This window comes from Furipterus horrens, unplaced genomic scaffold, assembly GCF_987537825.1.
Source record: "Furipterus horrens unplaced genomic scaffold, mFurHor1.1.pri manual_scaffold_7, whole genome shotgun sequence".
NCBI classification, from domain to species: domain Eukaryota; kingdom Metazoa; phylum Chordata; class Mammalia; order Chiroptera; family Furipteridae; genus Furipterus; species Furipterus horrens.
Window position 1 is genome coordinate 23,928,655 of NW_028327177.1, and position 16,128 is coordinate 23,944,782.

The following is a 16,128-nucleotide window of genomic DNA, read 5'->3' on the forward strand; positions in this document are numbered from 1 at the left end:
TGACACTGTGCTTTTGAAGGCTGCTGTGGTCGGGAGCCAAGCTCACACTAGGGTTCTACTGAAGATGTTATCCAGCACTTAAAATCTTGCCTTACTTAACTTTCTCCTCCTTCTTGAAACTAGCTTAACTACCTGAATGTGACCCATTTCTTGCTCTGACCGTTCATTCTTCTATTAGTTAATTCCAAGAGGATATACCCTGTATCCTATAAGAAAATGGAGACAGCCACTAATTAAGGGGGAATTCATTGGAATTTGGCAGGAATAACGAGAACAGAGGCAGAAATGAGAACCCCAGTGGCAGAGATCAGAGAACAAGGTTTACAAGGAACTACTTACAGCTATAGTCAAATCTCAGAGCTGGTTCCTTAAGATCAAAGATTACCTGATCCAAGGGGGAATTTACTGGATAGAGTTTCAGAAATAGAGATAGGAAGAAGAGACCTGTCAGAATCAGAAGAAGGAGAATATTTCAAGAATTGTGTGATTCCCAGTAAAGTGTGGGAATAGAGTCATAACAGGAATACCACCGTCAGATTCCAAAGCCTGTGCTCATCAGGCAGATACCTTGAGTCTTCAGGGTGTTGGTAAAAATCGAAGCTAAGGTACATACATAAAACACCTTGCTCAGCCCCTGCCATGTAGGATGTACTTTCTGCTATTCTATTATTATTATCTCACTTGACCCCACAAGGTCATCAGCCACTTTTCCCCTGAGACTTATCTTAATTGGTTCAACATTTCACCACCTGAAGAAGTCTTGCAAACTCTTCAAACTCTGCAACTTCATCATGTTCATCTACCTTATGAATTTTTAAAGATGCTGATGGATTGCTGTCATTTTTTTCTAGGGCACTTCACTGTGAATCTTTCTGTGTGCAGAGAATTTTCTGGTATACTTAGCCTTTCTCCAGTATATTTAAATAATAACACTGTGGTTTTAAAATATGGTCCTCACTATACAGTGACTCTATTTTGCTTTTTTTTTTTAACTGTTTAGGTCTTTATTGAAAAATCTAATCAGCCAACTTAGCATTTTCCATCAACACAGGAAGCAGAAACTTTCACAGGCTTCACAGGCTTTTCCTTAGGTGTTGCCTTTGTGGGAGCCTTAGCAACAACCATTGCCGTCTTTTCAGATGCTTGCTCACCCTTTTTTGCTTCCTTGGCAGCCCTGATAACTTGTTCTCATTGAGCTCTCCTAACACCAGGTTACTGATTCCCCTTGGCCATTATATCAGCCAGAAATTCACCAGTGATGGGCTTCTGGAATTTGACTGCACAGCAGGTTCTCTTCTTTTGAATTTCTTCCAACCATCTCTTTTTGTGCTTTCTTCCGTAGAGGAAAGTCAAGTCTATCTGTCAAGGATCTCTTTTGGAAAGGAATGCCTACTCACATTTTGCACTAAGAAATTGGGAAACCTTTCCATCGGTCCTGGTGTGGCATCTCCCGTGTCTGGGGTAGATCTTATACCCACTGAAATTACACAGCTTGACCTTCATGGCTGCAGCTGCCAGAAAGAAGGAAAGCTGGTTAAGAGACTTGGCTTGGTTTGGATGATAAGTGCCTGTCCTCTCTCTAGATACACCTTCCCAGTGTCCTCAATAGGACTTTCTTCCTCCATTTAACTTGAACTCTTAGAATTCTAACTTTGAGTCTCCTCACACTTGAACAGAGTTGGAATATGCTATCTTGTCAGAGACTTAATGAAATTCTTAATTATTATTTCTTAAATTACTAAATATTCAAAATGAATCAGTGCCAACACTTTCCATACTAACATGCCGATGCAATAGTAGCTAGGTGTTGTTCTCTCCAAACAGACATCAAAAATCACACATAAAGTATCTTATTAGCATATCCATTAAAACAAGAAGATACATTTGTAGTATGTATAATCTTACTAAAAAAATATGTCCTATAATAAGAAACATATAAGGAAACAAAACACCCTTTAAAACTTCATCATACTTACACAAAAGATACATAGATACATATATACATTTCAGAGAATCTTTGAAGAGATCCACAAGAGGAACTTTGTTCGTTTCTGTCATGCTTGTATTTTTAATTTCAAATAAGTGATTCCACATAGGAAATGAAGGATCAACAATTTTAAAATACAGTTCATGTCACATATATTATCATTCAGTAATAGTCAATATAAAGTTAGCAACGCAGAATGCTTCAGATGTGTAACTGCATTAATATTTTATCAGAATGATATTCCCTTTTATAAAAATCACTTATAATATTTGGAAAGTTTTAAAATGGAAATCTGAATTCCCATAAGAGTATAAATTTCTTTGTTATTTTTCCTTTATTTATCTCAAATTTTATTGTTGTTGCTCCATATGCATGTGCATGAATGAGTGCAGGGTGTCTATCAGCCTGGACAGACCATAGCTACTGGAAATAGCAGTATAATATTCAGATAATCAGGACTGAGATCAAGTCCTCCCTAAGTGATAATTCTTTTATTGCTAAAACTTATTCTTAGTAGTAAATAGTTACACTCACTCTTGAAAAGAAAAGAGCTAGGAAGAATTTGGAGTTCAGAAATAGTCTCTAAGGTTCTTAAATTAGGGGTTACAAACTTAATAGCATTGTATGAATGAAGTCATAATTGCTTGCAATTCAAATGTTAAAAAAATGCTGACCAAAATGAATTGGCTATTAAACACGGAGAAAAGAGAATAAGAAGGAGGTAGACTCAAAAGGTTATACTTATTTCATAGATTAAAAAATATCTTTGCAATTGCCAGTGACATTTTTTTCCAAAGAGCAATCCAATTTCTGATTTCTGCATGCATGGCTGGACTGTCTTTTATTACCATTTCTTGATGGTCCATAATTATCCTTCATGGTATTGAATGGTATTGGATGTATTTTCTCTACATCCCTTATTTGCATTCACTTACTTAACTTTTATATGCAGTAACTGCTTGGAGTGCTCATTTCTCAGCTCTCCTCTCTTTCAAGAGCGATTAAGGACTCTACTCTTTGTAGGATAATTTTTATACTAATCTTGTGAAAGCCATAAAATTTGGAGCTGTGAGCCCCAATTTTGCCACTTACCAGCTTTGTAAACATGAACAAATCATTGATCTCTTTGAATCTCAGTTTCTTCATCTGTAGAATGGGAATCATAAAATGGCATCTCCCTTACTTATCCAACCCCTACCAGTAACTAGTTGGTGATTTGGGCACAGGACTTAACCTCTCTGTGCCTCCATTTCAAATAATAATAATAATGTCGGCAGCCGTCCGTCTCGAGAGATGAAGGTGTAGCTTCTTAAGAGTCTATCTGCACCGCCGAGAATGGCTGTGCAGTCCGACTCGGGAGTGACACGGTATCTGTCTCCTCCCGTGTTGAATCGACATCTTGCGATGACGCTGGAGTGCCCTCTCCAGTGAAGCTGAAGCTAAAGAGCCTCGAGAGACAATGGTGTAGCTTCTCAAGAGTCTATCTGCACCGCCGAGAATGGCTGTGCAGTCCGACTCGGGAGTGACACGGTATCTGTCTCCTCCCGTGTTGAATCGACATCTTGCGATGACGCTGGAGTGTCCTCTCCAGTGAAGCTGAAGCTACAGAGCCTGGGCAGGGTGATATGGAGGGTCTGCTGTTGCCCATGCAGCAGACCCCCCCTCTCTTCACAGCTGAAGGATCCAAGGGAAAGACAGAGTCAATACAGCTTGGCTTCAGGTGCGCCGCAGGAGTTGCCGGTGTTGACTACAACGTCAAACCGCCTTAGGGACTCCGGCTCCGGATTTTCTGTCGGGGTTTACTCCCTTAGCCTTTCCCTTGAAGAGGTATGCCGCAAGGCAGCGGAGGTTTTTTGGAGTCAGAGTTTTCCTTCTCTGATGTGCCCTGACTGGAAGATCGAACCAGCGACACTTAGCTCGCAGGCCGATGCTCAATCCACTGAGCCAAACCAGCCAGGGTGGTAATAATAATAATAATAATAATAATAATAATAATAATACACACCTTATAAGATTGTTTAGAGAGTAAATGAGATAATATATACTAAATGTATAAAACAGACACAAAAAATAGCAACTAGTGTTATTGCTGAAAAGATAAAATATACTAGTGTATGCAGCATGAGAGAGTGGGAAGAGGAAAGGCTTCAGAGTTCAACAAACTTCGGTTGAAATCATGCCTGGCCATTTATTGGCCGTGCCATCTTACATCAATCACTTCACTTCTCTAAGCCTTAGTTACTTCCATTGTAAAATTCAAAATTATTAATATCAACAAGAGCATGCATGAAGAGTATCCAGAAAAATTAATATTTAGTATTAACTGAAAGTAGCTTGCAAAACAAAATCATCACATAAATAGTACTTATAAGAAGTTAGTAATCAGAGATATGTGAAGTTCCTAACACAAGCCTCACCAGGAGGAGTAAGAAGAAAGCATATTCAAAAGGAACAGGAAGACCAGCAACAACAGTGAAATCACACAAACCTATGGCCATAACAAAACAGTGAATATGTCAGCAAAATTCACAAAATGAAGAGAGAGGTCATGAGACTCACAGCTACAATATTCTGCTTGGTAGGTTGGCCAAATAGCTATTGGTATGTTATACATAGGTTTCTCTCTTAGGAAATCAGACTTAGTCACCGGGTAGCCCTCAGAATATTCATAACAAACATGTTCTCCATCCAGAACTGAAAAGGAACAGACCTCATATACATTGCATAATGTAATTCCCAAAAGTGAGGATGGTAACTTTTTGTTGGCCAGATCTGACATGCTAAGCTAGATTGGGAATTATGCAGTAAGATATCCAGTCCTCTTTGCTCAAGTAAAGTTGGCAGAAGTAGAATCTTATTTTAGAAATGACACATCTGTCAGTCCATGATGGAATTCATGGTGACCAGAAAACTACTCATAATCATTACCATTGTTGCTACTATTACAATCAAATGTCCAGTATTTATGATCAAATGCCATTTTTCTAAAACGCTTTTCATATTTTAAAAACAAGAAATTGAAAAAATACAAAAAATTTTCGATACTTTTATTCAACAAATTGAATAAAAATAAACATAGAATACCTTTTTGTTTTATTACATGTGGTATATAACTCATTTAATGTTTTACTGTAGTATGAGGAGAAATAAGGCAAAGTATTATAACTATTAGGCAAGTATATTCAACATACATGGCCAGAATGTCAATGACCATAGCTATCATGCCCTAACTTGCTCTAATAATTGAAAATTATGCTATGCATACCTATTGGCTTACCTTGGTTTCTGATTCTGAGATAAATCCTATTCCTGTATTTCAGGACAATAAAACTTCCTAGTCAAGTAGCTAATTGATTCAACATTAATTTGAGGTGGGTGAACTCCTTGCTCCCCATTGCTGCTTCTATACTATTCTTCCTCTCTCCTTTATTCCATTTCCCCATAACTTGGGTTCTCATTTCTTCAGACTATTCCACTGTATGGTTAACTTGGTAAATATGGTTAACCAATAATGGTTAATTTGGATAATTTAGACTACACCATTACAATGTGTTGACTTGGCCAGGCCACAGTATCCAGATATTTGGCCATATACCAGTCTAGATGTTACTGTGAAAGTATTTTTTAGATGAGGTTAACATTTAAATCAGTAGACTTTTAGTAAAGCAGATTACCTTCCCTAATATGTGTGGGCCTCATCCAATCAGTTGAAGATCTTAAGAAAAATGATGAGGTTTCTCCAGGAAGGAGGAATCTGCCTTTGGACTCAAACTGTGATAATCAGCTTTCCCTGGGTCTCCAGCCTGCCATCTTGTTTGACAGGGCTGAGACTTTTAGACATGCCAGCCTACATAATCAGACTTAGTCAACTCCTTATTGGTATAATTTCATATATTTGTTCTGTTTCTCTGGAGAACTGTGACCCATATGCCCAGCTGAGGCACATAATTGGGTCACATTTAATTTTGTTTAAAACCAACCAATTCACATTTCTATCTTGATTTATCTCAATAATGCATGTCCTTCCTCAATAAAAGGTCTCTCCCCCATATCCCAACCACAAGTCAGAAACTCCAATTGGCTGGAAAATTGAGTCCTCCCCATCCTCCCTCAGCTGATGGTCTTGCTTCCTATTTCACTGAGAAAGTAGAAGCAACCTCCCTGCTATTGGTCCATATTCTCTGCCTTCATCCCAGGGTACCCCTGTCTGAAATCAATCCCTTCATTTATCCACCAGTCCCATCCTTTCTCAATGACTGAAGAAATTCTCCCCCTCTCTCTTGCCTCATCAAGTTCCCCTCTCTTTTGGCTCAATGGAAACAGCATACAAATATACTGTCATTTCTTCCATCTTAATAAATAAGTTTTCAAGATCCACTTTAATCACACATCCCCTTTCAGTTAACATCTACATTCTCTCTTCCCCCTTACAACAAAGGGCCTCAGAAGTGTTGTCTGAACTTGCTGTCGCCAATTCCTTTCCTTCTATTCTTTTTTGATTCACTCCCTTCCGGTTTTTACCCTCTCCACTCTGTTGAATCTAATCTTGTCCAGGTTACTGAAGACCTCCATGTTGTAAATCCAATACTCAGTCTTCATTTCATTTGACTTACTAGCAGCCTATGTCACAGTTAATTGTTCTCTCCAACTTGAAGCACTTTCTCTTGGTTTTTAGGATACCAACATCCTTCTCGTCTTCTTCCATTGGTTGCTCTTCTCAGTTTCCTCTTGCTGATTCCTTCTGTTCTCCAAAATGAGATGAACCCCAATGCTAAGAGCCCCTTTCTTCCTCATCTGTCTTCCCCACAAACTTATGACCCCAGCCCTCTTCATTCTTCTCTCAGGTATCTATCACTATATGGCTCACTCTTTCACCTCTCCTCAGTCTTGGCTTAAATGTTACTTACTTGTTTTCTTCTGTGTCCTCTTCCAATTAAAGCTACAGTCCATAAGAACAGGGATCGGGGTCCTCTTTGTCTAATGTTATATGCCCAGAGTCTAAAGCATCTGACTCCTTGTAGGTGCTTTGTAAGCTTGCTGAATGAATGGTCTCGCGTAGCTTTGCTCCCCACTATCCTGTGAAGCAGGAACAAAAATTCCTTGCTCAGTTTTCCTACAAATTGGGGTCTTCTGAACCTTGTTGACAGACTTCCCTGATTCTGAACATGCTCCTGCCACTTCAACTACTGGATTGCCTGCCACTTGGATCATATTAATTGTGTACTCCCTTTCTGCATAAACAGGTCCTTCTGAACATCTTGTTAACAGTACTTCTGATGTCGGTCCTGAGGTGAGTAAACCATTAGTTTGTTCAAAGAACACCAAGGAGGCCAGTGTGGCTGAAGCAGATCGAGCCAGGAAGACAATGGCAGACCATGAGCTCAAAATGGCAACTAAGGGACACAGAAGGAAGATGCCAATAAAGTAGCAGCTTGTAAACTTAAAAAGACTTAAGCTTTTTCTCAGAATAAGTTGGGAAGTCCTTGAATATGTTTAAGCAGGTGTAACATGACCTGACGTGTTTTTAAAAATTCACTCTGCCTGCTAGTTGAAAATAAATCACTATTCAAAATCATTTAATTTTTCCATACCTCATTTGCAAAACCAATAAGCTAGATGAGAGATCCTTTTAGGTTGCAACAAAGTTTAAAAAATCATAAAAGCATTAGTAGAAAAAGTTCTTCTTTTTAAATCTCTGGTTTAGTTAAGTGTTTTGTGATAGACAACAAGCAATAAATCAATCGCTTAGCCTTACACTATTTTTAAATATATTCATGATGAACTAGGCTGCTCATCAAAGTCCCTTCAGATTCTCAGATTCTCCTTTTTGCCACAGTCTCAAAAGTATTTTCACATGTCTTCACTAAAACTTGATTTGAAGAGCTCCTGATAGGAAAAATGGCAGAAATTCAGCAGATGTAAGATTTATTGTGATTCAAATCTGGACAAAATTAATCAAGCTTCAGCGTGAGAAACCGAAGTACAATTTATTGAGCTGTCTTGTTTTCCTAACAACACTTTAAAAATGCAAACGCTACTGGCCTAACCAGACCAGGCTACCCCAGACATGAAGATTGGTTTGCATTTTATTTATTCTCAGTGTGAGAGGAGACCATGCTGTAGTCAGGATTCTCCAGAGAAACCAAACCAGTAATATAGCTAGATAGATGGATAGATAGATAATTAAAGAAAATGTCTCATGTGATTGTGGTGGTTGGCAAATACATTTGCAGAGCAGGATCGCAGGCTGAAAATTCAGGCACGAGTTGATACTGCAGACTGAATTCCACAGGGTAGCAAGATGAAAACTCAGGGAGGGTCCCAGTCTTGAGGAGAATTCCTTCTTCAGGAAATCTGTCTTTGATGTTAAGTCCTTCAACCATTGGAGCAAGGCCCACCTACATATGAATGGTAATCTGCTTTACTCAAAGTCTACTGATTTAAATGTGAATTACATACACAAAATACCCTCATGGCAATATGTAAGCTTGTACCTAACCAACGCCCTGGCTGGTTTGGCTTAGTGGATTGAGCGTCGGCCTGCGAGCTAAGTGTCGCTGGTTCGATCTTCCAGTCAGGGCACATCAGAGAAGGAAAACTCTGATTCCAAAAACCTCCGCTGCCTTGCGGCATACCTCTTCAGGGGAAAGGCTAAGGGAGTAAACCCCGACAGAAAATCCGGAGCCGGAGTCCCTAAGGCGGTTTGACGTTGTAGTCAACACCGGCAACTCCTGCGGCGCACCTGAAGCCAAGCTGTATTGACTCTGTCTTTCCCTTGGACCCTTCAGCTGCGAAGAGAGGGGGGGTCTGCTGCATGGGCAACAGCAGACCCTCCATATCACCCTGCCCAGGCTCTATAGCTTCAGCTTCACTGGAGAAGACACTCCAGTGTCATTGCAAGATGTCGATTCAACACGGGAGGAGACAGATACCATGTCACTCCCAAGTCGGACTGCACAACCATTCTCGGCGGTGCAGATAGACACTTAAGAAGCTACACCATCGTCTCTCGAGACGGACGGCTGCCGACGACCTAACCAACACCCCTGGCTGGTTTGGCTCAGTGGATTGAGCATCGGCCTGCGAGCTAAGTGTCGCTGGTTCGATCTTCCAGTCAGGGCACATCAGAGAAGGAAAACTCTGACTCCAAAAAACCTCCGCTGCCTTGCGGCATACCTCTTCAGGGGAAAGGCTAAGGGAGTAAACCCCGACAGAAAATCCGGAGCCGGAGTCCCTAAGGCGGTTTGACGTTGTAGTCAACACCGGCAACTCCTGCGGCACACCTGAAGCCAAGCTGTATTGACTCCGTCTTTCCCTTGGATCCTTCAGCTGCGAAGAGAGGGGGGGTCTGCTGCATGGGCAACAGCAGACCCTCCATATCACCCTGCCCAGGCTCTGTAGCTTCAGCTTCACTGGAGAGGACACTCCAGCGTCATCGCAAGATGTCGATTCAACACGGGAGGAGACAGATACCATGTCACTCCCGAGTCGGACTGCACAGCCATTCTCGGCGGTGCAGATAGACTCTTAAGAAGCTACACCATCGTCTCTTGAGACGGACGGCTGCCGACGACGACCTAACCAACATTTTGACATCATAACCTAGCCAAGTTGATGTATAACAGTAATCATCACACCATGTTAACATTTCAGTTCAAATTTCCTTCACATGGTAAAGTCTCAGGAAATGCTGAACTGAATAATATTAAGTCTCAACCAGCACAGATTATCCCATTCATCTGAAATTTTGCATAATATTCCAGTTACATTATTCTTCACTTTCCTTTCTTGCTGGAAACAAAAGCAAGACCCACAATTCAAAGTTCTATTATTAAATCCATGCATAAGAACAATCAGTATCACTAATGAGGAAGGAAAGGACAAATTTTCTTCATCTTCTCTATCCCTGTGATGCTAATATAAGTTATATTTGAGAATTGCTAGGGTAAAATTCCTAGATTAGGTTCATCTGTTAAATGTGAAAAGTAACCTGATAATGCACAAAAGTGTTCTCAATGAAGCTGGGTCTGCAATGTTAGAAGGCACTAAACATATTTTCACGGGACTTAAAGCCCTCTTCTCCTCAAAGCTGGATTTCTGCATACTAGAGTTTCTTAGAAAAACCCCTTCCTTAAGAGGAACTAATGGTGTGAGGATTGACCGTTGGGAGCGAGGGGTGGGCCAGGCAGAAGAGGGTAAAGAGGGAAAAATTGGGACAAGTGTAATAGAATAACAATAGTGTTTCTTTTTTTTTTTTTTTTAAAGAGAAATTTGGTAAGTTGTATCCTAGCATCTTAGAACACACCATTTATCTACTTTGCATCTATTAGTTCTCACCCTGGATTGAAGATGAAAATACAGGTGAAAGTTGCCTCCTCAGAATCAACTACCTACTTGAACTTCCCAGTCCCAACTGCTGGCCTCCTCCAAATAGCTATGTGCTATCTGTCTACCAGGATACTCTTGCTGCCTCAGCCCTTCCAGCCAAGGCTACTTAGCTTTTTTCCAGGATATGTCCTCTCTCTGTTGCTATACCCTTCATATACCATGCTCTTTCCACGAGATTAGGAGTCCACTCTAGAAGCCAATCCCTCTGTACTCCCCTGTGTCCACCCAAGTGTATAGGTCTAGTTCAAGGTCTTCATTTCTCCCAGAATGCCTGTCCTAGAGCAGAATTCACAGAGCATTATTACCCTTGTATAAATGAGCCTGGGTTTTCTCACCTGTAAAATTAGGAGACTAGACCAGAGATGATCCTTTCAACTCTGACAGTCTCATGGTTGTATAAAAGCCTCTTCTGTTTAATGGTCCTTGACAGCACCTCAGGGCAAATAAAATCACATCAGGTCCTGAGTAGATTATTCCTAATCCTACACTTCTATGCCTAGTTCTCTTTTCTGATGACCAATTTCTCACCGTTCTTTCAGAATAATGCTTTCATTTCTTAGAGAATACTTTTTTTCTAAATACTCTAGTTGTTATCAGTTCACCCAATGATTCTAATCAGGTCGTTACGGGATGTGCTAAAGATTTTCCTTCTGCATTTTTTTACACAACACAAATTGAACTGAAGCAGCAAGCATTGATAATCTACTGCCTGCCCCTCAGAAGCTTGTCACTGAGCTTTCTGGGCAGGACCCACACACACCTCTGGTACTGGGCATTTGCTGGCAAGGAGATGTTTGCGTGTCTCCACTTGCTCCCCTCTTTTGTTGGAATATTTTTACACCGCAACTTTATTAGGAACCTTGTTCTCTGAGGCTTGAAAATAGAGGATTAAGAGCAAAACTAATTTACATAAGATGCAGACCTATCTATGGAAGCATAACACATTTGAAATGATATATTGAGTATAAGTTAATATAGTTTTTCATTGCATGTCAAAATAGGAAAATCCTCCTGTTATTTACTTTTAGAAACAAACTCCATAACAATAACATTTTTTACTCACTGAGCTACTCATTTTTTTTCAACAAACTGCAGCAAAGACTGTTTCAAGAAATACAGTATCCATATATACTGCATGCATAAACTGAATCTTAAAATTTGATTAATCTCCCTTGGCTAGTGTGGCTCAGTGGATAGAGCACAGGCCTGTGAACTGAAAGGTTGTTGGTTTGATTCCCGTCAGGGCACATGCCTGGGTTGTGGGCCAGGTCCCCAGTTTGAGTGTGCAAGAGGCAGTCGATTGATGTTTCTCTCTCTCTCTCTTTTTCCCTCCCTTCTCCTCTCTCTAAAGATAAATAAATAGAATCTTTAAAAAAATGATTAATGATATTGTTTCCCTTTCCTGAACAACTGAATGAAATTAAAGGCACAATCAAGCTACTTGGCTGTACAGAAGTCAGTCATTAATATTGCTTTTAAACAATTTAGTAGGAAACAGCTGATTCAGTGGACATGGATATATGGCCTCTGTAGAGTTGAACTTGTCTGTCCCAAACCACATTTGAAGTTATTCCAATAGCTCTGAGCAAAATAGTGACAGAGTAACTGGCATTAAACAAGATAAAGGATATGTGTTCCTTGGCTATTATGTTGGCAACTAAGTACATTGAAATACTATCAGCCAAAAATATAATTTCCAAAAAGAACATTACTGATATAATAAGTGTTTATGACCTTTATGTCTTCTAAAGGTTTAGTATGGTTCTAGGAGAAAAAAAATTATGCCCTCTTGTACTGCCATACCTGCTACCTAAGGCAAGGATTACCTCGTGGTAAGAGGTCACCTTAGAGGGGAATGGGGGAAAACTTCCTGGCCCCAAATCTCCTGCATCCACGGACATTCCATTCTGAACCATCCACTAAGGATGTTTAACATTTTCTCCCCTGTAGTCCTGAGACAGACACCATATTTGGCTTATAATGTTCCTTCCTGAGAAGCATTTCTGATGGAAAGCATGAACATGTCAGGAGTCTGAAGTCAGAGGAAGAGAATGTAAACAGGGCTGGAGAGAGGAGAGGGAAATACAAAGGAAACATTGGGTAATGAAGACAAACTTTATGTGCTTCATTTTTGTGTCCAGGGTCTATGCTGAATTTAGAGATTCTTAAGTTTAAATTCAGAAAGGATAATGGTGTGACCTAACAGGCTGAGAAAGAAAGAAAGGTAATTTCTTGATGAAATAAGAAAATATGTCAAGTACCAGAATTCAGTTTTGAACTAAATTAAAGGTCAACCAGATATCTGTAGAAGCCTTCAGATAAGCACATTATACTCCCTTTTCACCCAGTTGTATTACTTCCTCTTCACATCTTGACCTTGAATTACTTGAGCTCTCTTTGGCACTGACACTCTTTAGCTCTCCTTTCTTCTTAAAATTCTCTTCTGGTTTCTGTGATACCAAGCTTCTCTGCATCGCTTCCTGACCACTGGCCATTCTTTTTCACTCTTATCATTGGTTCCTCTTCCTCTACCCCCTCTTCTTCCTGAAATACCAATGCTTTTCTTATTCTCTAAGGGAAAATTCATCCTCTCCAAAGGTAATCTGATCAATACCCAATACCAGTAGTTTTCTATCTTGAGCCCATTTTTCTCCTCTGGGATATGCAGTGCATCCAACTGCCTACTGGGCTTCTGTACTTGAATGTGTTGCTCAAAGTTATGCTCACCATTTTCTCTGTCTCCAGTAGTCCCACCCTTATCCACAGGGCATTCTTTCCAAGGCCCTCAGTGGATCCCTGACACCTCAGATGGTACCTAATCTTATATATACTATGTTTTTTCTTACACATACATAGTTATGATAAAGTTTAATTTATAAATTAGGCACAGTAAGAGATTAACAACAATAACTATTGATAATAATAAAATAGAACTATTATAATATTATACTATAGTAAAAGTTATGTGAATACAGTCTCCCTCTCTCTCTCAAAATATCATACTGTACTGTGCTCAACCTTCTTGTGGTGATGGGAGACGATAACATGCCTACATGATGAGAAGCATTTGATGCTTGAGATTCAATAGCAAAATTAGCATGGAATTCTTTTTCCTTCTTCAGAATTTCACTGATAGAAGATTCGTTCTTACCATAGAGTTTAGCCACCTCAGCACACAATTTTTGTTCTTTATAGTCAAGAACTTTCACCTTTCACATAAAGGAAGCACTTTACAGCTTCTCTTTAGCATATCCAAAATGCCAGCATGACTATTTTTGCACTTTGGAACCATTATTAAGTAAAATAAGTGTTACCTAAACTCAAGCACTCTGGTACTGCCATAGTCAATCTGATAACCGAGATAGTCACTAAGTGATGGGCAGGGAGTGTCTACTGTGGAAAGACGCTGGACAAAGGGATGATTTGCCTCCTGGGAGAGACAAAATGGGACTCAGGAGATGTCCATCATACGCTACTCAGAATGGCACACAATTTAAATTTATGAGTTATTTCTAGAATGTTCCATTTAATATTTTCAGACTGTGGTTGACTGTGGGTAACTCAAACTGTGAAAAATGACAACCATGGATAACAGGAAGTGGGGGCTACTGTATTGTTATATACTCCAGGCTGATGTCCCAGTTCCTTCCCCTCCCATTAAAGGACCCATCACAGATGGAACATGGCCATGGATTTACAAGGCTCCCATCCCCTGCATCTTACAGAATTAAATCTACATGCATTTGCTTGTTATTTAAGACCATTTATAATATAATTTGTGATTGTATTTTCTTCCCAACCCCAACACACACTCACACATAACTTCTAAATCTGCAATATCAAACTACTTTACATTCCCAAAACACAACCTGTTCTCCTCTTCTATTTCTATTTGATGTTCCTTTGCCTGGAAGGCTTTTCCATTATTCCTTGTCCACCTTTTTTTTTTTATTGTCAATCTCTTACTCATGCTTTGTTTCTCAAATCAAGTATTCTGCCTATGAGACCTTCTCTAATTCTCCCTTAAGGTGTATCTTATGTGCATATACCTCTTCCATGGAATTACCATGTTCATTCACTGAGCAGTCCCAGTATCTGTAAAAATGATTGGAGCATAGTAGGTGCTCAGTAAATATTTGTTGAATGAGTGTGATTTATATTTTTTGGTATATCTCTTTTCCCACTGGGTTATAAACTCCTTTGTATCAGTCACGACTAGCTTAACAGCGTAGAACCTCCACCATTAAGTGATTGAGCCAGGTAATGTAAACTTCTGCACTTTACAATCTTCAATATACTTCAAGTATTCAAAAATACAAAGTGAATTATTATTAAAATCGCAACAATATGATAGTGAATTTTTAGAAAATTGACTTTATTGTGTTGAACAATCTACTTTAGCAAATACATGTTAATGGAGAGAAGACAATATTGATAGTAAAAATTGATAAATAAATATAATTTACTTTGGAGTCTTGAAATTGTTAGGTGCTCTTTGTATTTAAATTTTAACATGGAAGTAACTGATGACCCCAAAATTCATAATGCATTGAAAAAATCTTGAATTCATACTGTAAGAGTCTGGCAAACTGGTTACCCCTTCTGCCTTCTGATCCTGATTTCACACTGGGCATTGCTTGCATTACCTCTTAGACTGATGTTAAGGAAAAACTTCACATCATAAAATATAGAATTTTATTATCTCTGCATATCTGAAGCAAGGTGTTAGTTCACAGCTTTGTGAAGAACACTTTGAAAGCTTTCTTTTCTGAGGGTTTCTGCTGGGTTAGAGAACAAAGGACCTATTTATTTTAATAGTCAATAAAATAAGTAGTGCCAAACTTACAGATCATATAAGGCCAGTTGAGGCCATAAAAAGCCCATTTAATCTATAGTATACTGAAAATATTAAACACTGGCAATAAAATTGTAGAAAGCTATGGCTTCAACACCAGAACGGTTTTTTTCTAAAAAAAACCTCATTAAGCAGTATCTTGCATATCAGCACATAAGGTTATATGGACTTTGTCCTGTGGTGAGTTTTACTGGCTCTTCCTAAAAAGGTCCATTTGTGCCTGGACTCCAAAGCAAATACCCTTATCTGAAGGCAGCCTGGGCAGTCGTCGGCAGCCGTCCGTCTCGAGAGACGATGGTGTAGCTTCTTAAGAGTCTATCTGCACCGCTGAGAATGGTTGTGCAGTCCGACTCGGGAGTGACATGGTATCTGTCTCCTCCCGTGTTGAATCGACATCTTGCGATGACGCTGGAGTGTCCTCTCCAGTGAAGCTGAAGCTACAGAGCCTGGGCAGGGTGATATGGAGGGTCTGCTGTTGCCCATGCAGCAGACCCCCCCTCTCTTCGCAGCTGAAGGATCCAAGGGAAAGACGGAGTCAATACAGCTTGGCTTCAGGTGCGCCGCAGGAGTTGCCGGTGTTGACTACAACGTCAAACCGCCTTAGGGACTCCGGCTCCGGATTTTCTGTCGGGGTTTACTCCCTTAGCCTTTCCCCTGAAGAGGTATGCCGCAAGGCAGCGGAGGTTTTTTGGAGTCAGAGTTTTCCTTCTCTGATGTGCCCTGACTGGAAGATCGAACCAGCGACACTTAGCTCGCAGGCCGACGCTCAATCCACTGAGCCAAACCAGCCAGGGGCTAGCCTTGGCAGTAATGTCTGGACAAGCATGGGTCCTCTGTCCTTGACAATACCCTGACAAAGAGCTTTGTTTCTTTCCCTTCGGGGACCTATTTCATTCCT

The 16,128-nt window shown here is 40.0% G+C and overlaps 1 pseudogene; it reads right to left on the minus strand.

The window, feature by feature from the left end:
* Positions 1–1,029: 1,029 nt before the first annotated feature.
* On the minus strand, positions 1,030–1,503 carry LOC150004113 (large ribosomal subunit protein eL24 pseudogene; annotated as a pseudogene).
* Between the last annotated feature and the right edge of the window lie 14,625 nt (positions 1,504–16,128).